We start from the raw sequence: 13456 nt of genomic DNA on the forward strand, positions 1-13456 counted from the left end.
CTAGTGTTCAGGTTTGCAGCGGCCATACGAGCGCTTGGATACATGCGACGGGCAACTCTGGCGGTGCCACGGCTGCTACGTTTTTCAATTTCCGGTCTCTCGCACTGTTGCGTATTGCAGGCGCTGCGCTGCCGCCGCAGTGCGGCTAAACTGCGACCAGCCCCAACACGCAGTGTTGCAGTGTGACTGTGTACACGGAGCGTCCCGGGGTTAGGCTAAGCTTATAATGATTTTTACTCTTTATTCAAATTTTTGATCCAAAATATAAAACAAATATACTTTGCCTAGTTTCGAGTTTCTTGTTAAAACTATGGGCCTCGGTGACTCCAAACTAGCACTATTCACTTCGGGGCTGCGCCCCTCAGTGAATAGTACTAGTTTGGAGCAGCGTTGCCAGGTCCCAACAGAGTAAAATCACCAAAAGGCTTGCAAAAAATCACCAAAAGCCATCAAAAATCACCAAATTTGGAAAAGCGTAGGTAAGGCTTTAATTTCAAGACAAAATTGTAGCAATAAACCTTTATCAAACACTCTGCGCGAGTCTCGGTGCAATTTTCGGCGCGCCGTAGTCACACACACTAAGTGCAAAATGTGTACGATGTGTATGGACATATGACTATGAGTGTTTGTGTGTGTCGCTGTGACAAAAAAGGGGCACATGTTATGTTTCTGCAGGAAATAAGGGGAAAACTTTGGGCAAAATGCATTTTCCTTTTCAATTAGTGTGATTATTTTTCATCGGTCTAAAAATCACCAAAAAGTTACCAAAAATCACCAAATTTTGATTTGGTTACCAGGCTAAAATTTTGTCACCAAACAACTTCAAAAATCACCAAATTTCACCCTTTTTGGTTCCCGAAATCACCATCTGGCAACACTGGTTTGGAGTCACCTCTGCCCATAGTTTTAACAAGAAACTCTCAAGGCCAAGTATATTTGTATACTATTTTGACCCTACAATAGGTCTACCGTGGATCTAACAGTAACACTAACAGTAACACGTTAGACGCCCTACTTACTGCACTGTGGGTCCAGGACCAGGACTAGATGATGTTTTGTAGGATTAGGGATCTACTGGATTTAAACACAAGGCTCGTGCCAGGCCCCATTGCTGCACATGCGGATTCCGAGAGTGTGTTGTGAATGTCGTAGTAAAGCTCATAGCGTAGCGTGATCAAAGAGCGCTTAGCGTATACTGTACACACCACACGCTGCCCATTTCCACGGCGCACTTCCGCGTAGAATGTACGGAGAAAGCGGCACAAATCTTGGGTTGACTTGCTCAGTAATATCCGTCGGATTGATTCCTTTTTCAGAACAGTAGGAGTCCAAAATTCGTAGGGCGTATTTGATGGCATCCTTTGTGTCCTTATTGTCTAAGATACTGTTTATATAGATCAGTCTCTCTAAAAATAGCGAACCTGTTCATTTCAGCTTCCATGTTTAAATCTACCGCTGAAAGTCTAGTCCCACTACACAGATAAGTTGCTGGCATAGCCAGCCTGCGAGAATTTAGAATAACGATAATATCGAGCAAAGCATATCGCGGTTGTGGCGCAATCGCGTTGATAAGGTGCGGGATTCAAGTACTCGATGATTAAAATGAGGGAGCAAAAACCGATATCAAATCGATAGTGGGTTATCGTCTGCAATCGTTATATTTTACGTGCACTATAACTTTTGTCATGCACTGCCGGCCTGTATCATAAGTATGTATGCTATTTTATATAATTATATATATAAATACATAATACATAAATATACATATATGCATATATGCATATAATATGCATACATGCATACATACATAGTATATGAATTGCTCCAAATGAAAGCCCATATGAAATGAATACTCTTTTATTATTTAGGTATAGGGAGAAAGTATGTAAGAATTTAAAGTAGTGCTTTATGTATACAATGTATTGTAAATTAGGTGGGTTTTTTTATCATCTCCAACTTTCTTAATACAGCGGAATTCGCAATTGCAGCGAACTTACATTGATAGTGATGATAGCACATGTTGAAGTACAAACAAGTGAATTTTGGGTTGTGCCAATCCCAGAAGCAGTGGTAAGTCAATGAAGGTGATACAGAGTCTGAAAACCAGTGCCCGGAACTAGTACCAATACTAATGACATGTTATCAACATGATGAAGAATAATGCTATTCACAGAGAATATATTGAGAATGGGGAAATTTTCTTGTAGTTATTTATAGGTCGTTCTCAATGGTTTTGATACTCACGGTTAAACAAACAATGGGCTTGCTGGCCGGATTTTTCCTTGGTTTGAGATGTCCAATAATGAGTATAGCTTACGCTGGAAATGAAGTTGGCATACTCTTCTGATCGATAACATACGCAGTTCCTGTCATTAACAATGGCAATGTCACGGTGTCCTATTTTCCCTCTACAGGTAGACACACACTCTTCTTCAGAATTAGCTATAAAGCCGGATGTATATAAAGCCTGAAAAGTGTGACGATTGTCAAGGTAGCACCCGAGAAATCCAGGTTCTGCACTCAGATACAGAATGATATAATTATAAAATTAATTATAAAAGTGATTTCTTTATGCTCAAAAAATTTAGTGATTATTTCTTGTAATGGTTTCCCGTGACATAATCCACAAATAGTTTATGAATTCTTGATTCTTATAGCACTATGAAAACACTCTTAAACTTAAGACGATACGTACTTTCATGCAGATCAATTATCTTTTAAACAAAACAATCTTTAATCAGTATACATTATACACACATCTATAAAGACATGACCTTTGAACGGAATGATCAAGTTTTAAAGATAAAGGGGCTTAACAACTTTTTCAGGACATGGCTGTAGGACGTGCATTTGGCAATCTTTGAAGAGTATAAATTTCAATCATTCTGACCCTTGTGAATGAAGTCAATGTCATTCGAGTTTTAAATCTACATGTATAGAGTAGAATAGGTGTGTAACATGAAATCGAGATTGTCTGTCATGCTTATGTTATGGAATTGGATATTTTGTCCACACTGTCGCAAGTTTTGTTATATGTATTATTTCATTGAGTGAAAGGCGATATGTCTGACATGTCTGGATATTTTTCGAGAGAAGTCTAAGCTATAACAGTATCATATTCATGATTATACACATACACCTACACTGACCTAAACTTGAACGTGAATTTGTCATTCACGTACGGAAATTAATTACGCATAGTGTCCATCACAGGACATAATTTCAAAATTCTTTCAGGACAACAAAATGTATATCTATACCCGCATGCAGATTGCAAGCACACATACTTGTACATTATACATGTTATACATGTATATTTGCGCGTATGTGCGTAACCATTTTAGAGTCTAGAGATATTCGGCTTTGCAATTTAGGTGACATCAAGCGTCGAGAAGGTTACGCATTAATACACACAATATGTCATTTCGAATAACACACTGATCAACGAGCTACACACAGCCAACAAAAGGCTTTGTTTTCTGACAGGAGGTATTTAAAGTTATCCACCTATTATTTTTTTTTAAGTATCGATTATTTATTTCTATTCATTAAGCTCACCTTATATCTTTTTACTTTTTTCATGGCCTTGATGTCTACGACATTATCAGAGTAATGTGGTAATATGCTAAGTTAAATTGTTCGTACAAAAATTACCCCAATTCGTATATATACAAAGTTTATTATATCATACATGATAATTCACTTGGACTAATGTTCAATCTCACCTCGACATCTGAGCCTCACTGCCTTGTTCCAGAAACACCAAGCTATTTTCCATAGACAGTCCTTTACTCTTGCACTCTGACAACCTGTACGTTGATATCGTGGAAATCATATTCTATAAACTGTCTAAAAGTCTGATAAACTCGAAGTAAACCTCCGCATCTGCAGTATGAATAAAAAATTCGTGAAATCTCTGTAAAATCTCTGCACATTACTATCAAGAAATCTGTAATAGCTCTAAGTGGGTAGAGCCGGGATTCGCAACAATGATATTACATTGAGCCATCTCAACAATTTAATTGAACAAATTTCCTTCAGATAATCGCCTGCTTCTTCTTACCAATCATGCCGATGGAAACAGTAGAAAAAATCAGTGAAAGTTTGACGAAAATCAGACAATTGATTCAAAACTCATGATTTTTTTAGAGTTTTGATGCAGTAAATCCTTGTATAAGAAGACTACTACAATTCATTCTAGACAACAACATAAAGAAAATATAAGGAGAATTCCACAAAATCTATATCTTTCATGAAAAGTACAAATTCCATCGACATGTTACTGACATAACCATTTTAAGGATAATGCAATTCCCCTATTTTCTGAAATGGGTGGGTCAAGCGCTCTCTCATTATGCTAGAAAAGTGAAAATATGTCGATTTTCTTAATGATTATTATCTTTGAATTGTTTTCCAGATTGACATCACGAACTGTAATAGTCTTCTTATGTAACTATTTGGCAACACTGAAGCGTAAGAAATTCATAACTTCTGAAGTGATTGTCCAATGTTTCTCAATCTTTCACTGATATGTTCTACTAATATTGCTGCTAAATTCACTCAATCCAAATCTGTAATTGGGTGTCGGTTTCATATTATGAAGGACATTCAGTGGAAACATTGTACCATTTCAATTGATACCCGCAACATCATTGCAGTTACCTGTAGAATATGAAAACCATTGAGTTCCGTTCGAAGTTGTTGCACTTGACACAATTTGAGCCGAATAATCTTTTACCGCTGGGAACCCGAGCTCTCTGCAGACTGAATCAGCAGCTCTTACGTCAAAGCCATCGTAGCACACGTATTCGTCTAACTCCCGAAACACCAAACCCTCCAGGGGAGACGGTCCGCCAACCAGCTTCACCGATCGTATTTCTTTGGAATGAGTTATTGGATGAGATAATTATCTTTGATTTTACCTTACATGTTCAGTGGGTATCAGTGGGGAAAAGAAAAACAAAACAAAACAACAACAACAACAACAACCAAAAACAAAAACAAACGAGACAAAACAAAACAAAAACACACACACGCACACAAAAGAAACGAGACAAATCCTCTTTAGTATTTAAGAACGTCTGTTTTTGCCGACTCCATTTATAAATATATATATACATATATTTTTTAAATTATTTATATGAGGCCCTTGGTGATGTTCGTTATTCCAGAAATGGAATATTTTCCCCATGAATTCCTGATAAGTAGATGTTGCTTAATCCGTAAATAAAATTTAGGATCCGTTAATTCTGAACATTTTGTGGCGTTATTACGAAGGTTACTTATTCTCAAGGTTCTCGGTCTGAAATGACACTAAGGTTTGTTAATCCGACAAAGAAAAAGATGCATTATATCGAATCTTCGAAAGTACAACCTTATTTCATTTCGAAACAAGGGGCCCTATGAATCAACGAAACTTATCGTATTTTCGGACAAAGAAACTTTTGGAATAACGAAGTGCAACCGATGCCGTTTTGATTTAGAATTCTTTCTCAAAGAATGCATGTATAAAATTTGCTCCTTTAAAGTCCTTGAAAGGGCCATCTCATCATCGTAGACAGAACATGGCTATTGACTCATGAAATGACTATTCCTTTTGGTGAAATAATGCACAACAGAAATCCCAAATTATAATAGTGCAACGTAGTAGTAATATTAAAAGTAGTTATGACAAAGAGAATTTGCGGAAATCTCAAGGAATTGCACGTTTTGCAAAATCCTCTAATATTGACTACATTTTTTATATCATCGTACGTGATAAGAAAAAATGAAGTTTGATATCACAATGATTATAATATATGTATATGTATATATATATATATATATATATATATATATATATAATGATAATAATAATAATAATAGTAGTAATAATGATAATAATGATAATAATAATAATAACATATGTGACCCTCCCTGCATCACAAAACCTAAAAAAAGTCGCCAGACATGGATTTTCGGTTAAGGGCAGATAGGAGCAGACTCTAAGCTTTAAAATGGTGTACTGTACGTAAACCACTGCGAAAATTTCAGCTCGTACAGTATAACTCAATTCAAATGGACTCCCCTAACCTATCTAAATACTAGAAAGAAAGCACACACTCTGGAAAAGTGTGAACGGAGAAAAGAGTCTCTGAAGTACAGGGTTTATTCAAGCGCTTAATCTTTACCAAGCCGTGCTAGCCGTGCAATCAAAGGGACAAAACAGAGGATGTAAGTCACCGGAGCAACAACAATGAAGGGATTATCAGATTAAACTGAAATTGAGCATGTTTTATCAACACATTCTATCCATGATTAATGCCAACTTTCAGAGCAGGAGAGTTGTCCTTTGAATAGTTATTAGACTTGAAAGTGAAGAGTGTGTAAAGGATTTCAAGAAATGAAAAAGGGACTCTGAGACATACCTGATCATTCTATTCTCCCCCCAAAAAAGCGTTGTAGAAAGACTGCTGAAAGCACACTTTCCCATTCATGTTATGATCCCAAACTAGAGAATAATGTAGAAGAAGGATAGTTCTTTCAGAAAATATGAAAAACTCAAGATTGACTCGGTTGACCCATTTCACCTTTTTTGAGTCCTCATGTAAAAGCAAGGGGTGCGACTTTTTGTTCGTTTTGTGGTGCATGGTCACATATACAGTGTAGAATATATTCAGTGTAAAATTGAATTAAAAACATCTATTGGTATACTATTCCATGTAGTCTCTAGTCAACCCATCTTTTATCCAAAGAAAAATGAGTAAAACAAATCCTTGTGCACGTTGATCAGGGAAAAGTGTTGGAAAAGTAATATATGAACACTGATATTCATTAATATACGAGACACTAGTGAATACTTACCTTCGTAACACTTTACGTTCATCTTGAAATTCGGTGGAAACGTATATATTATCACGTTCCATTATATGCAGTTTCATCTGATGCGCGAGTGATAGCACAGGAAAAGGCATTATGTCACGCAGAGGCAGAGGCTGGGTATGAGCCCGAAATGTTATGTTAGATATTATATCCAGTACAAAAAATTCAATCCGCTCAATGTTGATAGACTGAATTTCAATGAAAAATCGCCGTCCTAGAGGTGCCTGTATGACCCAACTACTGTTGGCGATGCATGCTCTATCACACGTTATGTCGAGGTCCAGTGGCTTCCCCGAGCAGTTTAGGGTCAAATCTGCAGACGTAATGAACGGCCGCAAATGGAAAATTGCAAGTAAATATCATGTTAACCTCTATATCAGGTGAAAAGATAAACATTATTCAGCATTCATAATCGTATAGTGATCTGCCATTCACAGTCATTGTGTAGGCCTATGGAACTGCTTGCTGTTACATGTGATACATTAACTATTTCATACTGACTTCATCTCCGTACCAAATTTCAAGTTTGGAAATGTGTACTTCTACATCAAACAAATCGTCAATGTTCAATTGATTAGAACGTCAAATTGCAAAAGAAAGCAGTGCCTCAATTACTACAAAGATAAAGAAAAATAGAATAAAGAATATTTGTGTGTATGTGAGTGTCGTACAAATGCATGCATGCAAATAAAAACAGATTGTGAGAAGCAAGAAGGATCTACAAAAATATCCGAAGGAAATGGGAAAAAAAAAATCAGAGATACGTACGTGTCATGTTGCTTTCCGGAGTTGAGGAAGTGGTCAACGGCTCGCAGAGCAAGAAAAAGACGATTAACAAGACCACGGGAGGCATTCTTGGTCTTTGTTTAATGAAAGAAAAAAAAAACTGTACCAGTTCCTCTTAAGAGTAGATTTAAATATTGACTCCAAGTTGATCACTTCTTACAGAGATCCCCAACCTTACCAGAAACTTCAAGTTTGTCCGTTGTTTGTGCTCATTACAGAACGACGTGAAACAGAGGATGTGTATATAAAACTATGTAGAAAAAATTCTGATGGCTGTGGAGAGCTAAGATCACAGTTACATACTCAAGATAGATTACTTTGAAGGTGAATCCTCTTAGTTTGTAGTTTGGATTTGAAATAAATCTTATATGACACCAGTCCTGGAACTTTTCTAACACACCTCGTATAGAAAGCATGTAACAATGCCTTTGATTCATTCGGTTAAATGATAAGAATACGGTGTCAATACTATTTGACAATCATTTCGAGTGATTGCTCGATTACCCTCTTGTCTACATTATTAGTCACGTAGACTTTTGCTATGATTGTCTCGCGATAACCCACTTTCAGATAGTGATTAAAATCGGCACCTCTTTAGTCACCTTATTGACGATGTTTCGGTTTTGAATACAAATTGCAAAGGGCCTTCACAGCAAAATTAATGTGAAAAGCCGATACATTTGCACCGTAGAGGAAATATGCAAGGACAAGAAAAAAAGCTCGTAATAGCATACAATTTGCGAAGGGAGGGGGGGGGGGAAGTATGTTGGTAAGCTGATAAAGCATTTATCTATTTATCTATCTATTTATTTATCTATTTATTTCTGTATTTACTTATTTATTTTTTTACCATGAAATTACTTAACTTTCTCATTTTCTGAGCATAAGCATTTCTTTATACTGGAAATGTGTGTGTGTGTGTGTGTGTGTGTGTGTGTGTGTGTGTGTGTGTGTGTGTGTGTGTATGTGTGTGTGGGGGGGGGGGACTTTGTGTGTGTCTGTATGTCTATGTCCACGTCAGACTCTGTCTCTCGTGTAGGCCTTTGCTATGCACGTAATACATCTAACATTGAGATTCTGAAAGGATCATTCTCACAACTCTTATCTGTCATGTGGAGAGCAGAAATAATGTTCCCTTATGTTTCACTTTCTGGGGAGCGTTGTTCTCAGAGATAGCTACAAAAACAGGTTCACAGGGCTGGCTTGGTCCTCAATTATACAGCAATCCGGATATTCTGGTTTCATCAAAATGCAATGGTTAGTCGTAACAGGAGGTTATTACTACTATTATTATTATTAATATTATTTTTTTCCCGAGCCACCAATTTTAGTTTGTCCCTTGCGTAACTAGATAGTAATCCTGCCTTAATCCTTTTCCATGCTTTTCTGAGAAATTAGAAGCGAATTTCCTTCGTTTACAAGTTTGATTTCACCAGTCCTTCGTGAACTTTTCCCCCACCACTGTTGTTTGCAGGCCTCAAACGACTGGCGTTGACTCGCCGTAGATGGGGTACTAGTATTGGCAGACCTGCGGTCCGAGAGAATGGGAATTACGTGAGTACGTGAGCCCCCAATGGGATTCAATCGAGGAGTGCTCATGCCCCCCGAAGGACTGGAAAGCCTCCCTTTCTTTTGAGTCTCTCCTGAATCACATGAGCCTGGGTTCGAATCCCGCGAAGTCTGACACGCCTGCCCTTCAGCAAGACAAATTGTCCACATTGCTGCTCTCCACCCAGGAGGGTAAATAAGTAGGCTACCCTGTAGGATGACAGGTAGAATGCTTACATTAAGTTAATCGGCACGTACGCCTCTGTAAAATGGCGACTGGCTGGAATGCTCCTAAGGGGGTGGGAGAGTGAGCAAAGAGTTAAGCAAATATTAAAAAAAGAAAAGAAAAAAAAAACATTGAAAATGAAGGAAAGAATGGGGGAGGGACAGTGGAAAAAGTTTTCCGGATTAGGCATACGAGCAGTTAATTATAGGTCCTAAAGATAGGTTATATAAAACGGGTTTCATAATGGCATTAGGAGAGGTTTTGCCTACATGGTTCATTCAATTATTCTATCGATTTCTTCAATTTTGATCCTTTACCACACATTTTCCACTCTCCTTCCTCTCTCCCTCTCTCTCTCTCTCTTTCTTTTTTTTTCTCTCTCTCTCTCATTAATAGTAAGGTTAGTAAAGTTTGTGAATTCTGATATGATGTACATTGTATATGTATGGTATGGTATGGTATGGTATAGTATAATCATGTCTGATATGTAGCGTGAAAGACTAGCATGGTTATGGCTTTTTTCAGTGAGGTTACGACATATTTATTATTGTTTATATGCGTATGTTTGAATATATAATATCATTTTACTATATGTAATTTAATTTTCAATATTTACGTGTATTGGACTCCATGGAAGAACAAAATCTCTCTGATAATGAATCTGAAATGGGTAATCCATCCAGTTTGTAAGCATGCATGATTTAAGTTTTCTGTGTATTTTTATGTGAAATGGAAAAATGAATAAATAAATAAACAAACAAAAACATTTCGTCCATGTCTCCCTCTTCTCCCAGTTCAATTCATCTGTCTACTCAATTCCTTCATGCTGAATGCTATTACTGAACAGAATTACAATCTCAACCTTCCATCTTACCTCCCTGATCTTACTGATGCCAACACACACGACTACAGCTGTTACCATAATACAAACACACACACACACACACACACACACACACACTCACACACACACACACACACACACACACACACACACACACACACACATCTATGGTAGAAACCGAGGACCTGTTTTACCCACAAGAATTCTACCACATAACTGAGGACCTGTGTGTATAGTAGGAATCTCGTCAATTGAGGACTCATTCATGATATATTACCATACAACCGAGGACCTATATCACAGTTACTGTAATGTTAATCGAGGACCTACAAATAATGTACTTCTGCACCTTTGTAAATGCAAAAGCAGACCGTCTGAATGGTTGCGAACCGAGGACGTCCTCGGTTCATCGTGTGTTCTCGGTTTTAATGTAAAGTTTGTGTGTATGTCCTTGTTTTCCACCATGGGTACGTGCACAAACACACACACAGAGCACACACCCATGTGTTATGCCACTGCTTAAATAATTTCATGTATAAATCATTTCCTCAGCTCCGCAGTATGCATGTGTAAAAATAGATTATCCTCATGAACTTTGGCAGCATGTAGGCTTACAGTACATCCATCATGGTACATGTCCATATTGAGAAACATGCAAACTGTATACAATGTACACGACATGCCTTTTCAGTAAAGTATTATAGCTTGAAAAAGGTAAAAGCAAGTTATCTACACTGCACTCCCCGCTACAGTGCACTCCCGTTATAACAAACACGGTTATAACGAAATTCCGGTTACAACGAAATAAAAATCAAGGCCTCAACATTTTCTATCCTATACACGTATTTTTTTTTTTACTATTTAATTGTTCCGTTATAACGAAATTTCAAAATATATTATGAAAAAACAAAAACTGCAGGTCCCGAGGACTTCATCATAACGGGAGTCCACTGTATAACGAAAGCCTCGGGACAGAAGGTTTTCTTTCTTTATATCGAAATTTCGTTATAGATGAATAGTGTATACATGAAGGGTTTGTTCGCAAAAACCGATAAGTCCATATTTGCCAAATGGAGATATTTGCGATTAAAGGTCACGAAAAATAAAGAGAATAATAAGAAAATTTTTGCTTCTTTTGACCATAACTTCAAAAATGTACTTTTATATGTAGTGACCAATATATCATTTAAAAGGTAATATTCTGTACTTTATGACAGAGATCGTACTTCAAAATCTTCAAAAATGTACTTATCGGTTTTTGCAAACAAACTCTTCACATTGTAATTCAGGGACTTGAATTCCAATTTCCTTGTATGAGAATTTTGTTACAACTGTGCTCCTTATAACGGGAGTGCACTGTATTTGATAACACATTTTCCCCATCTATTATGATACTGTAAAACATGATATATTCGCGGCATGAATTTTTTCGCGAATTGGAGCCGACGGCCTTTTTAGCGGCATGACATTTTCGCGAACTGGAACTGGTATTCAATGCATATAGTGTAGAAAAGAACTTTCGCGTGCATTTTAATTTCGCGAATCTTCGCGCTCGCGAAATTCGCGAAATTAAAATGCACGCGAACATTTCTCGTTTTACAGTAAAACAAGTAAATACATGAGCTAAGAACACGGTGTAAGCATGTGAGAACATTTGGTGCCATTTATTAGAAGTACTTTGAGATTATACAAATTCATGAAATCTGGGATTGTGGTTAGCAGAGTGAAATATGCAAAATGTGTAGAATTGATAATACAGGCATACACAATAAAGTTGATATCAACTGTGCATCAACTCTGATCCTAGAATATTCAGTGGCAATTTGGCATCTTATTTTGTACAAAGCCAGTATTATAAAATGAAAAGATTGAACAAAAGACTGCTTGAGAAATTCCCTTATAGTGGGAACCCCTGCAGTCTGATGAAACATCAATTCATTGAAATTCCAAAAAAATCTCAGTGATCGATCACGGAGACGCCGAAAAATCAAAAATCAAAAACAAAAACAAAAATTGCCCAAAGTTTGAGTGACAGTTGGTGGTTATCCATATCAAGTTTGGGTGGGCAATACAAAGCAAGAGCAAAGTACAAGCAGAAAGTACAATTGTTATGCTTCCATGCCCATTAGACACATTGTACAAGTAATTAAATATGAAATTTAAAGTTAACCCTTTCTGCTCCAGAGACTAAGGGCAGTGTGTACAGTGCTTAGGGGTTTTATGTGCTAATTCACACTCAGAGCATGCAAAGGGTATTGTCTCTTCAAAAATTACTGTAATTCCCCACAGAGATTTATCACGGCTCGTGTGAATCTCAGAACTTTGCTAGGCTCCACTCCAGACTCTCTTTATAATAAAAGGCTTTCCTAGTGACATGTTTTACCACATCCATTCCCCTTTTCAAAAACAAACACTGAAATTCTGAGCACACACCAATCCTTGTACATTATTGAACAGACACTTTTCGAAATAAAAAAAGGAAACAAAAATACAGCATTAATAAATCTGTAAGAATATAAAAATAAAAAATCTGTAAGAAAGTAACAATCACTAAAATGCTTGACTTAAAAATTACATATTAGTACAAATCAAAGTTAATACTGATCCAAGCTGCATGGCGTACAGTTCAATTACAAAGTAAGTGTGATTAAATTGAGTACAAGGCAGTTGTACTGTTTTTGTTTACGATCATTACAACGCTGCACAAAATATGTAATATTGCCAGGTTTTCATGGAAACAATGTATCAAATGATGACCATTACTTTTGGCACAATGACAATGTACATATTGTACACACACACACACACACACACACAAACACACATAAAAGAAATAAAACAACAACACACACACAAAAAAAAATCACAATGAAATAGCTTGGTAACAATGGGACCATGTGCCTTAAAGAGCAAAAAAGCAATGAAGAAAAATGTATCTGGACATGAAAATATTTTGACGAACAAGTGCTCTTAAAACAAACACATATGTATTGGTTACAGATATAAACAATACATACAATGTACAAAAAATACAACGTACTATAACATTGTCTTATATCATTGAATATTTATCTTCTTGTAGTCAACAATAGGCCTATATGACAACAAGTTCATTTAAAGTACTACCATCTGTTGCCTCAAGATGCTACCTCATTAATCAAGTAAAGTTCATTTCATAGGTGTAACTTTTG

Source organism: Diadema antillarum, unplaced genomic scaffold, assembly GCF_040938485.1.
Source record: "Diadema antillarum isolate AM-2024a unplaced genomic scaffold, OU_Dant_1.0 scf00000000, whole genome shotgun sequence".
In the NCBI taxonomy this organism is placed as follows: domain Eukaryota; kingdom Metazoa; phylum Echinodermata; class Echinoidea; order Diadematoida; family Diadematidae; genus Diadema; species Diadema antillarum.